Source organism: Lycium ferocissimum, chromosome 5 (assembly GCF_029784015.1).
Source record: "Lycium ferocissimum isolate CSIRO_LF1 chromosome 5, AGI_CSIRO_Lferr_CH_V1, whole genome shotgun sequence".
In the NCBI taxonomy this organism is placed as follows: domain Eukaryota; kingdom Viridiplantae; phylum Streptophyta; class Magnoliopsida; order Solanales; family Solanaceae; genus Lycium; species Lycium ferocissimum.
In genome coordinates, this window is record NC_081346.1 from 14,913,284 (window position 1) to 14,930,261 (window position 16,978).

Here is a 16,978-nt window from a genome sequence, read left to right on the forward strand (position 1 = left end):
ATTTTAAACTTTTTTAGGTGTTTGACAAAATAAAAAATGCTTAAAATAAGTTAAAAAGTGCTTAAAATAAGCCAAAAAAATCCAACTTTTTCTTTTTGGCTTAAAAGCTATTTTGGTTTGACCAACGATTTTACTCTTTTATCCCTTATATTTTCTTCTAATTCCAATGTTATCCTCACTACTAAAAAGGTGCTTAACAACACTTGTGTACCAAACACATCAACAATTTTTTTTCAGCTTCAACATTTTTATCCAAACACAACTGTTTATTTATAAAATAACTTTCAGCACTTAAAAAAGACTTTAAGCTCTGAACCACTCTTTTTCAGCTAATCCAAATGGGCTCCTAAACGTTAGTATGATAGCTAACGGCTCCAATTGTTAACAAAATAATGATTAGTCAAAACAATTAAGCACTCCCTCCGTCTCATAATAAGTGTCACCTTAGCAAAAAAATTTTGTCCCATAATAACTGTCACCTTAGCCTAAAAATTTTATCCCATAATAAGTGTCACCTTAGGATACTGATGCATATATTGACTAGTTTTTTTCATCTTTGCCCTTGAACAAAAAATGACAAGTTTTTTTATTCAAGGTCAAAAGTTGGATTCACAATGTCAAATTTTAGGTTTCACATGAAAAGGAAGTTTTGGCCTATGGAAAAATATGATTAGTAAGAGGCAAAAGAAGTAGTAGTACTCTAAATGATGATAGTTGGATTCCCAATATCAAAAGATGAACTACTTGTGCATGCTTTAATCATCAAGAGGAAAAAATAATTTTTTTGCATAAGGGTAATTTGGAAAATTTTACACTTCATCATTGGTTTCTTAATATGCGTGTTTTTAGCTAATGTAACACTTATTATGGGACGGAGGGAGTAGTATATTAAAAATCAATTAATATGATATTAATATTATGAATCTAGACATAATTTGGACCATTTCTTTTTGAGATATTAAAATTATTTTCTCAATAGTTCGAACTTTGTAGAGCAAAGTTCAATGTTTAAATTTCGAACTCCACAGTTTAAATTTCAAGTCGCCTAAAGTTTGAACTTTGATAAGACTTCTTCGTTTGATGGTTATTCATGGGCGGATTTGGAGGGTGGAAAGGGTATTTCATGAAAAAATTACATTATATATATTGGGTAGATTTTCTATGTTTATGTACATATAAGTGTTTTAAAAGGTGGGGCATTTTACATATGCCTCGGCGAGGCGTAAGCTCCATGGGTATTTAATTTTTAGTATTTCATAAAATTTTATAATTACAATAAATATTTTTAAACAGATAAAATTACATTAAAAAATAAAAGAAAACTATATATATATATATATTAGAGAGATTGAGAGATGTGCTTGATCCTCACAAAAAAACTAATCAAAGCAATCCATTATACGCCACTTACAATTTGTAATTATATATAACATAATTTTACAAGTATAAACAATACAATGATATAAAAGCTATTATGAAATGCAAATCAACTCTAACATCTTAACTTTCAAACAATGAATAAATCAATTTCTTAAAACAATATTACTATCATGCTATTCATTTTATCTTCCTATAAGCAAATAATCAATAAATTTTATCAGTACTATAATTAAAACGTAACTCCTTTATGAATAAAAATAAAATTACTTTCAAATAGCAAAATAATAAATATGATTTTGATAGATATGACAAAAGACCAATGACCAGTGAAAATTTACAATTCAGCTATGTATTTTAAAAAGAAATATTTAGTGATATTTACCCTCACGATATTCTCATATAGTAAATATGCAATACTACGACTTGTTATTTGAGTTACACCCAATCTTCTTATTTCTATAGATGAAAAACTATTAAGTATCATTTATTTGTTAAAGAATTATGAGGGTCAACGATTTTAATTAAGGAATTTAACATATAATTTGTGTAAGAACTGTTAGGCGAGCCTCAAGCGTTGGGCGTTAGGCGTGTTTAGGAGTACAGTCGGGCGCTTAGGGCGAAAGCCTCACAGGAACTAAGCCCTGCACGTGAGCCTCCGGGCGTTTTGCCAATGCCCTGCCCTGGGGTGAAACTGCCTTTTAAAACACTGGTACATATATTAATTTTTGAATACCTAAACAAATGCAAAAGGTTAGGTTTGATTTTGCGCCTTTTTGCTTCACATTTGATTGCAGCTCGAATAGATCTCCACCGAAGATCTAATCAAAGATGCATTAGACACACGACATTATCCATTTGCTGGTGAGAAAAACATTCAATAAGGTAAAACTACTCCAGTCAAACCTCTCTATAATTGTCATTCATTATAACAGCATTTTACTATAATGGTCTGATTTTCTCGGAACTGATTTTTCATGTTATATTTTACTTCTCTATAGTAGCACTCTACCTATAACAGCAGTGGCCTTTATTATAGCAGTGCGCTCTTTGTAAATTTACCTCTCAATAACAGCTATACTCAAATATTGTGTAATAATATTTTGTAAAAAATATATTATGTCTAAAAATAAAATATTAAAATATTTATGATAATCATCAAGAGAAAGCTATCGAATTCCTTTTTATTGAAAGTTTGGACAAAAATCTTCGCCAATTCAAGCGTCGTATTATCACTAAAAGATTGAAATTTATGAAATAACCTGCAATTATAGAATTCTTACGTCAAACTTGAAATATTTAAGTTTACAATTAATTTTAATGTATATTTTTCTTAGATTTTAATTCTTTATCGGTACAATACAATTAGTTATGAAAATCAATTGAGATTTTAAAATTAACAAGTATTTTGTTTTCGTTTATAACATAAAAAATACAGAAAAATAAATTTTTTGTGTACTTTTGTTTATAACAGTGCAAATGAGATTCAAACATCAAATGTCAATATACATGTACTTGTGATCTACTTTATAGTAGGCCATCAAATTTTCGAATAAACGCTACCATTATAGAGAGGTTTGATTGTATACGAGTTAAATAAGTGATTGGTTACCGAAGTTAACAATTTAACTCTGAAGTTAGTAGTACTTGTCAGTATTTTTCTCTTGTGTGTATGCTAGCTTCCTTTGATTCATATATCTATGAGCCTTTTTTGTCCAAAGGGTGGGGAAGAAAAAGAAGCACAAGAGAAAAGGAGGACAACAAGAAGTGGCTAAATTTTTAAACACATTGCATTGTTGATTATGTTTTAAACAACAATTATAAAGTGGATAAATTTTTAATGATTTGAAGCTTACCAGGCTTTTTTTTATCAAAAAAACCCAAAGTCAAATTACTTTATCCCACCTTCAAAAGAATGCCAACTTTGAGTTCAATGCTTCACCAATAAAATTTGCATTCAATTTATGCAACAATTAATAATGGCCTCGTTCGATTGATGAGAAAATTGTAATAAAGACATTATTGGCTTATTGCTATGTACTAATCGGAGAGATAGAAGTCTTTGGCGTCAAGAGAAAGTATGAGATTTGACTAAATTATTTTGTTAGGACAAAAAAAGTAGAAATATGTGTGCAGTTAACGGCATCAATATTTTATTTTTAGTAGAATAGATCAAGATGGCAATTAGATCTTATTTTTATGAGGTGGCAATGTCTAAAGACATAACTATGGAGGAAACTGGAAAGATAAATAATGTAGAGGAAGTTATGTCTATTTTACGGAAAAGGCTCCTATCCAATTTTTGTCTCCAATTTCTTCCCGTTTACTTTTAGATAGTGTGACCTCATAAAAATAAGAAATAATAGCTATCTTCTATCCTATTAAAAATTCATTAATAGTATAAAAAGTGTTTATACATAAGTGTACATAACTTATTAAATCTATTAAGTTGACATGATTCACATAAGTCATAATTAACCTTTCACAAAGGCACAATAGTATAAACATTGAAGCGACTCTTATTTGTACTTATATATCAACTACTTCTACCTCTCAGCAAATTAAACCCACAAACTCCATCTCAAGTCCCCAAACCTCCTAAAAAGTGTTGATGATGATGCTAACTAGATTTGGGGGATTAACTAGGAAGTGCATGACAACGAAAATAATATTTTCTTATTTAGCAAACACATATAGACTGGTAAAGAGTCGTTTTCCTGTACAAGACCAACTTGTTTGCTAGCTATATAATAAGGGAATAGGTGCTGTGGGCTTACATTCATGCATCAGCAAATTAAACACCTCGATTAAGACACATATACATCCAGTCCTTTTAGCTGACTCATTTTTCCATCATTTTCAGCTTTAACTCTAATTTGTAATATATTATCCATATCCAGAAGCTGTCTAGAAAGTCATCTCCACCCCCAACCCTTTAATATTTTAATCATTTTTCTTTTTAAAAATCTTATAAGAAAGAAAACTAATATGGTGTGATTTCTGAACACATGATCTATTTTTAGCTTCAAATTAAACATATACTATTGCTTTTGCACTTTTCACTGATTCAAAGGACAGGACAAGGACCAAAAATTGCATAAACTCTAAATACACTTTCGGAGCTAATTTTTTTTTTTTTTTTTTTTTTTTTTTGTAATTTTTTATACTAGCCTCTTATATTTTCACTGTAAGAAACCATTAGGATTATATATGGGAAAACCAGTGCAACCAGTTGACTTTTAATTATGAACAATTTTAGTTGGAAATTTTTTAATCAAAATGATTGTTTTCTTCAATTGTTACAAGCAATTCCAGTGAAGTAATTGGGATGGGATTTTTGAAATGTAAGCAGTTATAAGCAGAAATAGCTAGGAAGCCACCAAGAACATAATCCCTGGATGTGTGTGGCCATAATAAGAATCATTATACAAAGCGGCTACGCAAGTTGGAAGAATTAAAGCAAAATTGATGGTTTTAGCAGCACGTGGGCCATGTGGTACTATCGACATTGTCTAATTATGCGACTGCTAATGACTTTAATACCAGTGTATTAGTACATTTGTACCACGAGGTTCTAAAATAGTGAAGAACCAGCAAAGTCCGGAACCTAAATGACCCAATAAAAAACGAATTGAACCAAAATACCCCACGAAAAAAAAAAGTTACCAAAGTACCTTTAACGCATGTTTTTTATGCATTATGTAAAAATGTGCTAACGTTGCCCGTTTACATCCGTTACCCGAGCTTTTAAAAAAAATTCAAAAAAAAAAAGAACAAAAAATTACATAACGCAGCATTTTGCTGCGCTATGCTGCTTTAAGAATAGATTGTGTTATTATACTTAACCAACTTCTACTTCTACTCTTTCACTTTTTTAGTTTTACTTCTAATATCCTATAGAATTTTGTTAAATTTAATATTCTAAATATTAGTTAAAGTTTTAAATGTTACTAGAGTTTTATCCAACATTGAAATACATTTTCAAGAAAAAATTTAATTTTCAAAGGGCATAAAAGGCGATCAACATTTTGAGGATATTTTTGTCGTTCAATATTTAGCGTTTCAACATTCATGTTAATTAATTTTAGAAATTCTTATAAAATAAAAGAAAGTAAGACACTTAAATTGGTGTTGAGGGGATATTATTTTTCTTAAGCATAAGCTAAATCTTATATATAAGTATATATTCTTAAAATAATTATAATTATTTTCTATAAAAGAAAGTACTACACTTAAATTGATACCGAAGAGATATTGTTGTTCCTAAGCATAAGCTAGGTATTCTATTTTTGTTTTCTTAGAAATGATTATAATTATTTATAAATACTATATTTTCGGTTGCCTTAAAATATAATTATAATTATTTTCTAAAAAGAAAAGTAAGACACTTAAATTGATGCGAAGGGGATATTATCTTTCGTAAGCATGATCTAAGTCTTATATTTTTGGTTGTCCTAGAAAATGATTATGATTATTTTAAAAAAAATGTAAGACACTTAAATTGATACGAAGATGATATTATTTACTTAAGCATAAGCTAAAACTTACATGTTTGGTTATCTTAAAAAATAATTATAATTATATTTCATAAGAAAAGTAAGACACTTAAATTGACACCGAGAGATATTATTTTTTCAAAGCATTAGCTAAGTATTATATTTTTGTTGTTATATTTTCGTAAGAAAGTGAGACACTAATCATTTTCTAAGACAACCAAAAATATAAGACATAGCTTATGCTTACGAAAAATAATATCCCCTTCGTATCAAATTAAGTGTCTTACTTTCTTTTTTAGAAAATAATTATAATTATTTTTTGAGGCAACCAAATAATATTCAGAAAATAATTATAATCATATTCTAAGACAAGAAAAATATAACACTTAGCATAAGCTTTAGAAAAACAATATCCGTCTTAGCTGATGCTTTGAAAAAATAATATCTCTCGGTGTCAATTTAAGTGTCTTGCTTTTCTTATAAAAAATAATTATAATTATTTTTTAAGATAACCAAACATGTAAGTTTTAGCTTATGCTTAAGAAAATAATATCATCTTCGTATCAATTTAAGTGTCTTACATTTTTTTTTTAAATAATCATAATCATTTTCTAAGACGACCAAAAATATAAGACTTAGATCATGCTTACAAAAGATAATATCCCCTTCGTATCAATTTAAGTGTCTTACTTTTTTTTTTTTAGAAAATAATTATAATTATATTTTAAGGCAACCGAAAATATAGTATTTATAAATAATTATAATCATTTCTAAGAAAACAAAAATAGAATACCTAGCTTATGCTTAGGAACAACAATATCTCTTCGGTATCAATTTATGTGTATTACTTTCTTTTATAGAAAATAATTATAATTATTTTAAAAATATATACTTATATATAAGATTTAGTTTATGCTTAAGAAAAATAATATCCCCTCAACACCAATTTAAGTGTCTTACTTTCTTTTATTTTATAAAAATTTCTAAAATTAATTAACATGAATGTTGAAACGCTAAATATTGAACGACAAAAATATCCTCAAAATGTTGATCGCCTTTTATGCCCTTTGAAAATTAAATTTTTTCTTGAAAATGTATTTCAATGTTGGATAAGACGGTAGTAACATTTAAAGCTTTAACTAATATTTAGAATATTAAATTTAACAAAATTCTATAGGATATTAGAAGTAAAACTAAAAAGGTAAAATTTCTCAAATGACTACCTTATTGTAGCTTCCTACCATTTGTAGCTACCCTTTTTAATATTACCATTCGTAGCTAAAAATCAGCTGATTTGTGTATGTTTTCGCATGTATTTGTTTCCAGCAAATACATGAGCATGCGGTAAAAAAAAAGGAACAGGCTCCTTTAATTTAGGCTGTAACTGTTGTGGTATTAAATGAGAAATTAAGATATTTTTTACCTTCTTTTCCGCAAAAATCTGCTGTAATATTCCCTTTCCTTACACGTTTCTCTTCTTCCCTGCATTCTTCCACATTCAAACGTAAAAATTCAAATTTCAAATTAAATCTTCAACACCTCTGAAAATACATTGACAAAACATACACGATCAATCATCGTATTTCGTGCAAAAACACCGTTTTGATTTCACAAATTTCGTCTATTCAAGTTGTATTTATGTGATTTCAAAACAACACGATCAATCAACAGCCAATGTATTTAAAGTTTTCAATATTGATTTCGTTTTTTATTTACCCATGTATTTGATAGCATAACTAATGTATTTGACGTTTCCAATCAAACTCCATGTATTTTATATTAAATATCATGTATTTGTGTGAGTAACAATTTGCATCACCCATGTATTTAGTGGTAGTGTATTTGAAGCTTTCAATATTGATTTCGTTTTTTATTTACCCATGTATTTGATAGCATAACTAATGTATTTGAAGTTTCCAATCAAACCCTATGTATTTTGTATTAAATCTCATGTATTTGTGTGAGTAACAATTTGCATCACCCATGTATTTGATGGGATTAATTTGAACAAAATACATAAATATATAGAAAACTTACCATGTATTTGCATCACCCGTGTATTTGAAACTAGATGAACTGATGGAATTAATTTGAACAAAATACACAAATATATAGAAAAACTTACAAAAATACACCACCAACCACAACAATTGGTAGTTATATCATAGAACATACACAAATACATATATTTTTCGTCTTCTCAAAACCCTAAAAAACTTTCTCTCTCCCCTTCTCTCGTGTGCGCCGCCATAACCACCACCATGGCCTGAAGCAAAAACAATCACTTCCACCAAGTTGATTTTGTGGAAGAATAATAACACAAATAGCGAAAATTTCACGAAACAAAGGAGATGGGATAGAACGTGAGTACTTTAAGGCTTCTTTTTCCTTTTTTTTGAAAAAAAAAAAAAAAGAATATGACGAATCTTCTTGATTGGTGAGAATGGAAGTGAAATTTTTGCAGAAGAGTGAAGAGAGGAAGAAGACGATCATAAAAGGTAAGAAGTTACGAAAAAGGAGAGAGAATGGTAATGTATATTAAGTGATTAATATTGTTACCATTAAAAGGGGATATGGGATTGGGGGTGCTAATTTTTAGGTGTATTTGTGAAATGATAATTCAAAAATTACTGTGTAGCTATAATAGTTAAATTAGAAAAGTATTTAGTTATTATTAGTAATTAAAATAAAAGGTATTTATTACCACTAATTATGTATTAGAAGTAGCTATAACGCGTAAAAATTCCAACTAAAAAAGTGAAAGAGTAGAAGTAGAAGTTGGTTAAGTTTAATAAGCACTCAAAGATAGCGCAGCAAAATGCTGCGTTATGTAAAAAAAAAAATTCTTTTTTTTAAAATTTTTTTAAATGCTCGGGTAACGGATGTAAACGGGTAACGTTAACACATTTTTACATAACGCATAAAAAATATGCGTTAAAGGTACTTTGGTAACATTTTTTTTCGTGGGGTATTTTGGTTCAATTTGTTTTTTATTGGGTCATTTAGGTTCCAGACTCAACCAGCAAAGCCCGGCTGCATGGTGGGCTATTGTCTCGACCTTGATGATACAGTTGGTGCATTTGTAAATTACAATTTCTTGCAATTTAATCTCAGTGCATGCTCACTAGCAATTGTAATAGCCCAGTACGTACATGTTCATATGTTTCTTTGTTTGGTGTTTTTCAAATTAATCATACACATCAGGGGTGTCAAATTGGCGACATGGCCTAAAATTAGGCAGATCAAAATAGATCGAATTAATAAATTGGCATACCAATAGGGTAAGAATTACTTTGGTTGAGATTGTGCTAAACAATGGGTCATAGCCAACTCATTCAACTCTTATAGAATTTTAATTGATTTGATTGTTTTCTTAGAATTTGTTTAGTTACTAAACAAAACTAACAAGGTTTATTTTACGATATATTTTGACAAGATTTCTCATATAGGTCAATCTGGACTACATATTTAGTCCAAATCAAACTAACTTTCAGATGAATTAAATTAGGTAGATCAAAAACGGATTGAGTTAGTAAATTAGTCGGATCAACTTGGACGGAGTTGACAGATCATAGTTTCATGGGCCGTATGTGCCACCCTACTCACTGCACAAAGAGTGATATGGAAAATCTCAAATTGTACTAACAATTGTCTAACTCTAAAATCATCACACGTACCAATCAATTGTCTCCCTTTCATTAATGACCACATAACTAATTAGTAACTGCCTTAATGAGTAGGTTGTCGATCCACATGCATGTAGCTAGAGAACCAATCCGTTTCAAGTCGGATTAATTCCAGTGACATTAAGTTTGGTTGTGGCCCAACGTAGTGAGCTGAATCTCAACTGGATATGTGAAATTAAGTGGCTAATTGGTCTAGTTGCAACTTTTTAAACTCCTACTTGACAGCTCCAACTTGCTCAGATATCAGTTGATTCAAACTGTGTCTCCTCCATAGACTTTCTCGAGGCATCATTGCTACAAGTTGCTTATCAACTTTGTTTTGCCATTAAGACATTGTATTAATTATGATTAACGCTGTCAAGTGATCCTCTAGCTCATCAGATTAAAGTTGAAGACATATTTGAGACACAGTGTCAATTATCAAATTGCATTTCCCAAGTATCTCCAATTGATCGTGAGATGAAGTAAATCAGCTTATTAACAAAATTAGCTCTAAGCATGCCATGAATCATCAGGCTCAAATATTAACCTGCTGGCAGCGTAGATATTAATTATCGCATGAATTATTAAAGCCACAAAACAAATAAGTATAAGTTAATTAATAATCTATATATAATATAAAGCTAGGCATAGATAAAGTGATGTAACACCTCTCTATAGCCACTATTCCTATTTATCCCCCCCCCCCCCCCCCCAATTTTTGACCTTTTTTATATTTTCTCCTTATTTTTTAATTAAAGAATTAACAATTATCTACCCTATTTATTGAGCTTCATTGAATTCCGCCATATTAATTCATTTTGTATTGATTATTTATTGTTGTATCCGATTGGTTTTGGTAACTGAGATCCTAACAGTAGTGGTTTTTCATTTGTAATTGCTATGCTATAAGTATTTGTTCTGCCATATTATTTCAATGTGCTTAAGTTGATATATTAAATTGTGATTCAATTGTTGTATACAAATAGAGAATTAAAAGCCCACTATCAGCTTTCAAGTTCTTCCACCACCGTTTCTTTCCCAATTACCATATTTTTAAGATATTCATTTCATTATATATTGTTTGGACTCCTAACTATAGATTCTTTATATTCTCAAAAGAACTTTTGTACACTTTCTAAAATGCCATAAAAAATGTTACACCCCGTAGTTTGTATGTTGAGATTCGAGCTACCTTTCAGGAGGTATATGAGATTCTATGCGCTTATCTTATGGTTATGAGGGTTTAAGTTCATATAATAAGTTAAGGAAGGATTAGAGGGCAAGCGAATCAAGGAAATTAAATTTGTTGAACTTTGAAGAAAATATGAGGGGCAATTTTGGCCCAAATTGGAGAAAGAATATCTTTTAGTATATGAGGAGTTTTGAAGCAAAGCAAAAGCCTAAATTGAAGTACATGAAGTCTAGTTTCCAACGCAACAAATCGCTCGTCGATAGGACGTCGGAGTAGAGAGTTATGGACGTTACAAGTTAGGCCGCTGGAGCAGAAAATTTCCCTACGCGAAAGCGAAGAGGAGCAGGGATTTACCCTTCGCGAACGCGACCCAAGGCCGCGAACGCGAAGGGAAAATTCTAGAACCTTATAAAAGGGGTTTACCCCCCCCCCCCACCCCCCAACATTTTCATCCAACACCCTCCACAAACATCCCCAAACTTCTGGAGAGTTCCCCTAACTTTCGTCCACTAAATTTTATCGCGAATTAAGTGAAGTCTTCGGATTTAGGTCCGGACAGCGTATAGTTGTGAGTATAATATCGTATTGCGGTGAAACTGGGCTTGGATTCAAGGTGTTAACTGAAGATATTACAGTTCCAGCGGGTGAAAGGTATGAATCTTTCCCTTATTAATATTGAATAAAGCTTATTTCAGTCATGTTCATAGAGGCTTTGCAGACAGTGTCTTGTATACAATTTAGTTATGTCTTGCCAGTTGTTATGTCGGCTTCGTGGGCCCACGGTACATATACGTATGCATGATATTATGTTCATATTTAGCCTATCTGGTCTTATGTTGCCATTCGAGATATAGAGAGTATAAGTTTCAGTTTGGTTCGCTCGGCCCCAATAAGGTGCCGGGTGCCAGTCACGCCTTACCAAGGTTGGGGCGTGACAAAAAAACCTCTTCAAATATGGGCTTTGGTGATGAAATTTTTGCTTTATCTCTTATTCTGATGATGAATTCTTCCTTTCTTAATTTTTTTTTTTTTTTTTTTTTGTTTTATAACATGTGAGAGCACTTCTTGTAATGATGTTTTGGCTAACTATACTATTTTCATTAAAATCAACAAATTATTTTGTCATTTTAAAAAAGGGCAATTCGGTGCACAAAGCATCTCGCGTTCGGGAAATTCGAGAACGGGCTGCACCCCAAAGGTTTTGTTAATTATTTTTACATGCGTATATGGGTTGTAAACATATAATTTTCTTATAATTTTGTCATTTTGTACTCTGATGAGTTCATAAAATCTAAGGCAGATAGAATGATGCAGACAAAAAAGGCATACCAGTTCCCCCCCCCCCCCCCGCAAAAATGTTGGAGGCGTTGGATGGAGCTATCATAATAACGAAACTTTAAACAACAAGTTGAGAAGAAAAGGCAGAACAAGCTGAAGATACAAGTCAATCATAATGTTAAATTGATGAGAGAATTATCTAATGTTGATAGTTATTCTTAAAATTTATTGCAGTCAAATCACTGTTTATGATAATATGTTGTAGATAGATGAATAAGCTATTGTTTTTCCGTGTTTAATTTCATAATAGTTTTTTTTTTTTTTTTTTTTTTTTTTTTTTTGTTGGTCTTTCACATAAATTTCAACCTTATTCCCCTATCTAAACCCCATGAATATATATATCCATATGTTGAAATTTTTAGATCTATTTTTGGTTTCTCAAAGTGTCCTCAATCTCTAAAAAGTTGTGTTTTATATATGTTTTGTTGATACAGGAAATATTCAAGACTTTTATTTTAGGCTTTTTGTTGTTATAATACTGTATTATGGTTATTTTTACTAAGAATGTTGGTGATATTTTTATATTTTGACTTTTAATTTAGTTTTTGAAATATACATGAGAGTTGAATTTATAAACTTATTTTTTTTAGTTATCTTATGAAAATTAAAAATACTTTAAATTTCACAAAACATGCATTGTGATTATTTTTAATATTTCGGTATTAGAAAACTATCATAAGTTTAATAAGGTTTAGTTTTTTAAAGAAAATGTATAAATACTTTACATTTAACAAAATTATTTTGTGATTACTTTTAAAATTTGTGTATTAGAAATAAATAAATCAAAATTTAATAAGGTCTTATATAACCGCGCTAAAAGCAGGCAATTTCACTAGTTTGTTAATAAATCTCGAGGGCTTTGAAATAACCTGGTCCTCCCTCTGATATACTTGATTTTAAAGAACATTTGATCACGATTCGGGTTGATTTCAATGAAAAACTCTACTAATCTTTCCTTCTTTTCTTTTTAATTAGAGGGCCAAGCTAGCATATATCTCTCGAACAAAAGACGATGAGATTATCACTGGAAGTAAAATTAGAGCTAACAACTTAATTTGCTCAGATGTCATGGGGATTCGACTCGATAAAAATTAAAGTTTTTTTTAAGAGTCACAATTCTACAAGTTTGTTCTATTTTCGAGCAGTAACTGAGAATTGCAGTCTATCCATATTCCATGCATGATTGTGGGGAATGATTGGGACTTGAGGAGTAAATTGAGAGAGTCCAGTTGTGAGACTATATATAGCCACACTCCAAATGGCATGACCAATTACATGTAGTCACTATACGTGCCAACAACGCAATAAATTACGCAATTCTTCTTGGTAAAGATTGAGCACTTGTGAATTGATTGGCACAACTAATTTCCACGAAGAAACGAATACATCTTACCCAATTTAAGGATTCCACTAACTTAAAATTATATTATCGCTTGCATTTCAATTAACTAAAAAAAGGTGAATAGTCTTTAACCTAATTAAAAGTATATAACCATAAAAGCTTAATAACCTACACATATTATAAATTAATTAAATAGACATAAACCAGCACAAGTACAAGCTTTTCCTAAAGTGATGATCATTTGAATTTATCAAATGCTACTTTTGTTAGCAACCCCATTATATATGCATTTTCCTCCTAAGTCCCTAAAACCCCTCAAAAATTAATGCTATATATAACAAACCAATTATTGATATAGTTAGTGATTGAAAATATATAGAAGAGAATGCAAGTTTAAATTAAAGTAACCGTTGAAAGTACTTGTTCTGAAAAGTTTTGTGTTTTGATAAATATCTAAGGTATTAAAAAATATCTCCCTTACACCTCCAGAACGCACATATCTAATCAAATTCTGCTTAACAGTTTACTTTTCTTCCTCCTCCAAAATTCACAACTTCATTCTCTTGGAAATTTGTAATGTTTAAATTTGAATTTTCCTCTTGGCTTCGTACATCAATAAGGTTTTTGAGTTAATTGGAAGGTGCATGACAATGAAGTGGACGTATGATTTAAGGAAAACTTGTTTGCAATAGAAGTGATATGTGCTAAGCGCTTACGTTCATGCATCAGTAAAGACCTGATGCTGATTGAGACATATCCAACCATTTTAGCTGACTCATTTTTCCATCTTCTATAGATATATATTGTCCATATCTAGAGAAGCTGTCTCGAAAGCTGTCTATTTTCCTTTTTCTTATTTTTATTGGATGGTAGTTATATACTTCTTTTTTTTTTTTTTTTTTTAACTTATCAGTGTAAGAATCTATTATAATAATCAGTCAGCATTTTTAGCAAATTATTAAATTAAATCTTATTAGACAGAATTTTCATGTAATTATCATATAAATAACTTGATATTTGATGGATGAAACTTAAAATCTTTTCTATTTTTCGTTCAGTATGTATTTTTCTTCTACTCAATATAATGACGTCGGAAGTACATACGTCATCGCTTACCCAATTGATAATCGACAAATTACGGAGCGAAATATGTTTACGCTTCTAAACTTTGTTGTTGCTTCAAAATTACATTACAAATTTACAGTGCATGTGTTTTTCTATATTCACTTTCGAAGCACATTTTCTTTTTATAATTGAAATCCATTTCGTGTGATACTTTTCAAACTCAGCATCCGTATATATTGCATAGAAATTCTTTGCCAAGAGAAGGCGACTCATATGTATCGTACGTAATCAATCTTTGGAAGATTCCTAACAAAGAAAGACCTTTTCAAGAATTAGTCCGTTTTGCATGTGATATTTATATATATAGAAAAAAGATATTGGTAGAAATAGTACTATTCACCTGCCACTTTTCTGTTATGTCCTTGAAAAATAACTATGTCCTCAAGTTTAAAATTTCACAAGTGGAACTCCAAGACATTTTCTTTGTGGATTTTAAAACTTCATCCAGTGATTGTTTTCAATTATAGGGGTTAAGAATGACTACTTATGATCCGAGTTGCGTTCCAATTATGTGATACTTTTTGCTTCTTGAAATTCAAATAATGTGAAGTTTAACCAATATTTTAAAATGCATTTTTCATCATATGACATGAGAAAAATTACAACTTATAGTACTTTTTGTATAGTTTTAAATATTTAAAATTTTAACTTTAAAACATTAAATTAATCTAATTCAATTTATCTTCAAAAAATAAATTAGATTGACTCTCGATAAGTGCAGAGGGAGTAATTCGTTATTGTCGCACGTGGGGATATAGAAACACTCCCAAGTCCAAGCTATACTACCACCAATTGACATTTCTGAACAATTTAGTTGAAAATTCTTTAATAGTTATGGGGACTTCGAATTTTAGAAGCAAATCTAGTGAAGTTGGGTCGATATTTTGAAATTTAAGTAAGATGCATAAGCAGGAAGCCTCCAAGAACATGACCAGTTGTGGCCCTGTGGCCATAGTTAATCATTACAAAAGCAGCTACGCAAGTGGGGAAAATTGTATGAAAACTGGCCCGATAGGCCATGAAGGTGACAAGCAAGGGTGTTACTGAAGACCACTCACAGACCTACTCAGCAAGGAAGCAGGGGTTTCAAAGGAAACACCTCCAAACTTAGGTAACTCAGATTCTCTGAATAGTGAGAAAGTTGTAGAGAAATGTTTTAATAGAGAACCTCTAAATGCTGGGTGTGAGGAGAATTTGAGTGCTCCTGTTAATGAAGAGACTGTGGATGTTGTAGTTGCTGAGTGTGAAGAAAGACAGAGGGGTTCTGTAGTGGTTGAAAACATAGAATAATTAAGAGAAGAAAATGTTGAAAATGTGGAAATTAGTGATGACTTTGGACAGGAATTGCCAATGGAAAGTGATAATGTGAGTGTTGGTTTGGAAATGGCTGGTGAAAACCTTGATAACACTATCAGAAAGATTGTGAATGATAATGCTGATGGAGAATCTGAAAAAATTACTGTTGAAGAAGAGTTTGAGAAGGAAACTGTGGAGATTGAAAGGGAACAAGGGAATCCCAGCAGAACAAAGGTAAATCTTGAAAGAGGAGAGAAACTCTGATGATGATGTAGCATTGGGGACGTTCTTTAAGCGTAGAATTGGAAGTGCTAAGTCAAAAGGAAATATAAGCAAAAGTAAACGCACATCCGCTCGAGGAAAAGGACCACCTACCACCAGACAAAAGGCCATAACACAACTCAACTCTTGCTCTTGGTAACAAAGAGAAAGTGCGGAAAGAAAAGAAAGTTGGAAAAGACAGCCAACTTAAGACATTTGATAGATGAAGAGGAAGTTGTGACTATGTCTGATAAAGAAGAAGAAGAAGAAGAAGAAGAAGAAGAAGAAGAAGAAGAAGAAGAAGAAGAAGAAGAAGAAGAAGAAGAAGAAGAAGAAGAAGAGGACGAGGACGAGGATGAGGACGAGGAAGAGGCCAGGAAAAAGAGGAGGACGAAGAGGAAGAGGAAAGGAGGAGGAGGAGGAAGAGGATGAGAAGGAGGAGAAGGAAGAGGAGGAGGAAGAGGGGGATGAGGAGGAGTAAGAAGAAGAGGAAGACGAGGAAGAGGAAGAGCGCGAAGCGCGCGCGAAGAAGCGCGAAGAAGAAGAAGAAGAAGAAGAGGAAGAAGAGGAGGAGGAAGAAGAGAAAGAGGAGGAAGAGGAAGAGGAGGAGGAGGAAGAAGAGGAAGAAGAAGAAGAAGAAGAAGAAGAAGAAGAAGAAGAAGAAGAAGAAGAAGAAGAAGAAGAAGAAGAAGAAGAAGAGGAGGAAGAGGATGAGGAGGAGGAGGAAGAGGAAGAGGAAGAGGAAGAGGAAAATTTGTGATTGATGAAAGAAAAAAGTAGGTGAGGTAGAAAGGCGAGAAAGTTGCTGAAAAATAAGTAAGGTGAAGGAGGTGACACATTCTCCTAAGAAAAGAATAGCTCTACAAGTGGGGAATCAGGCTCC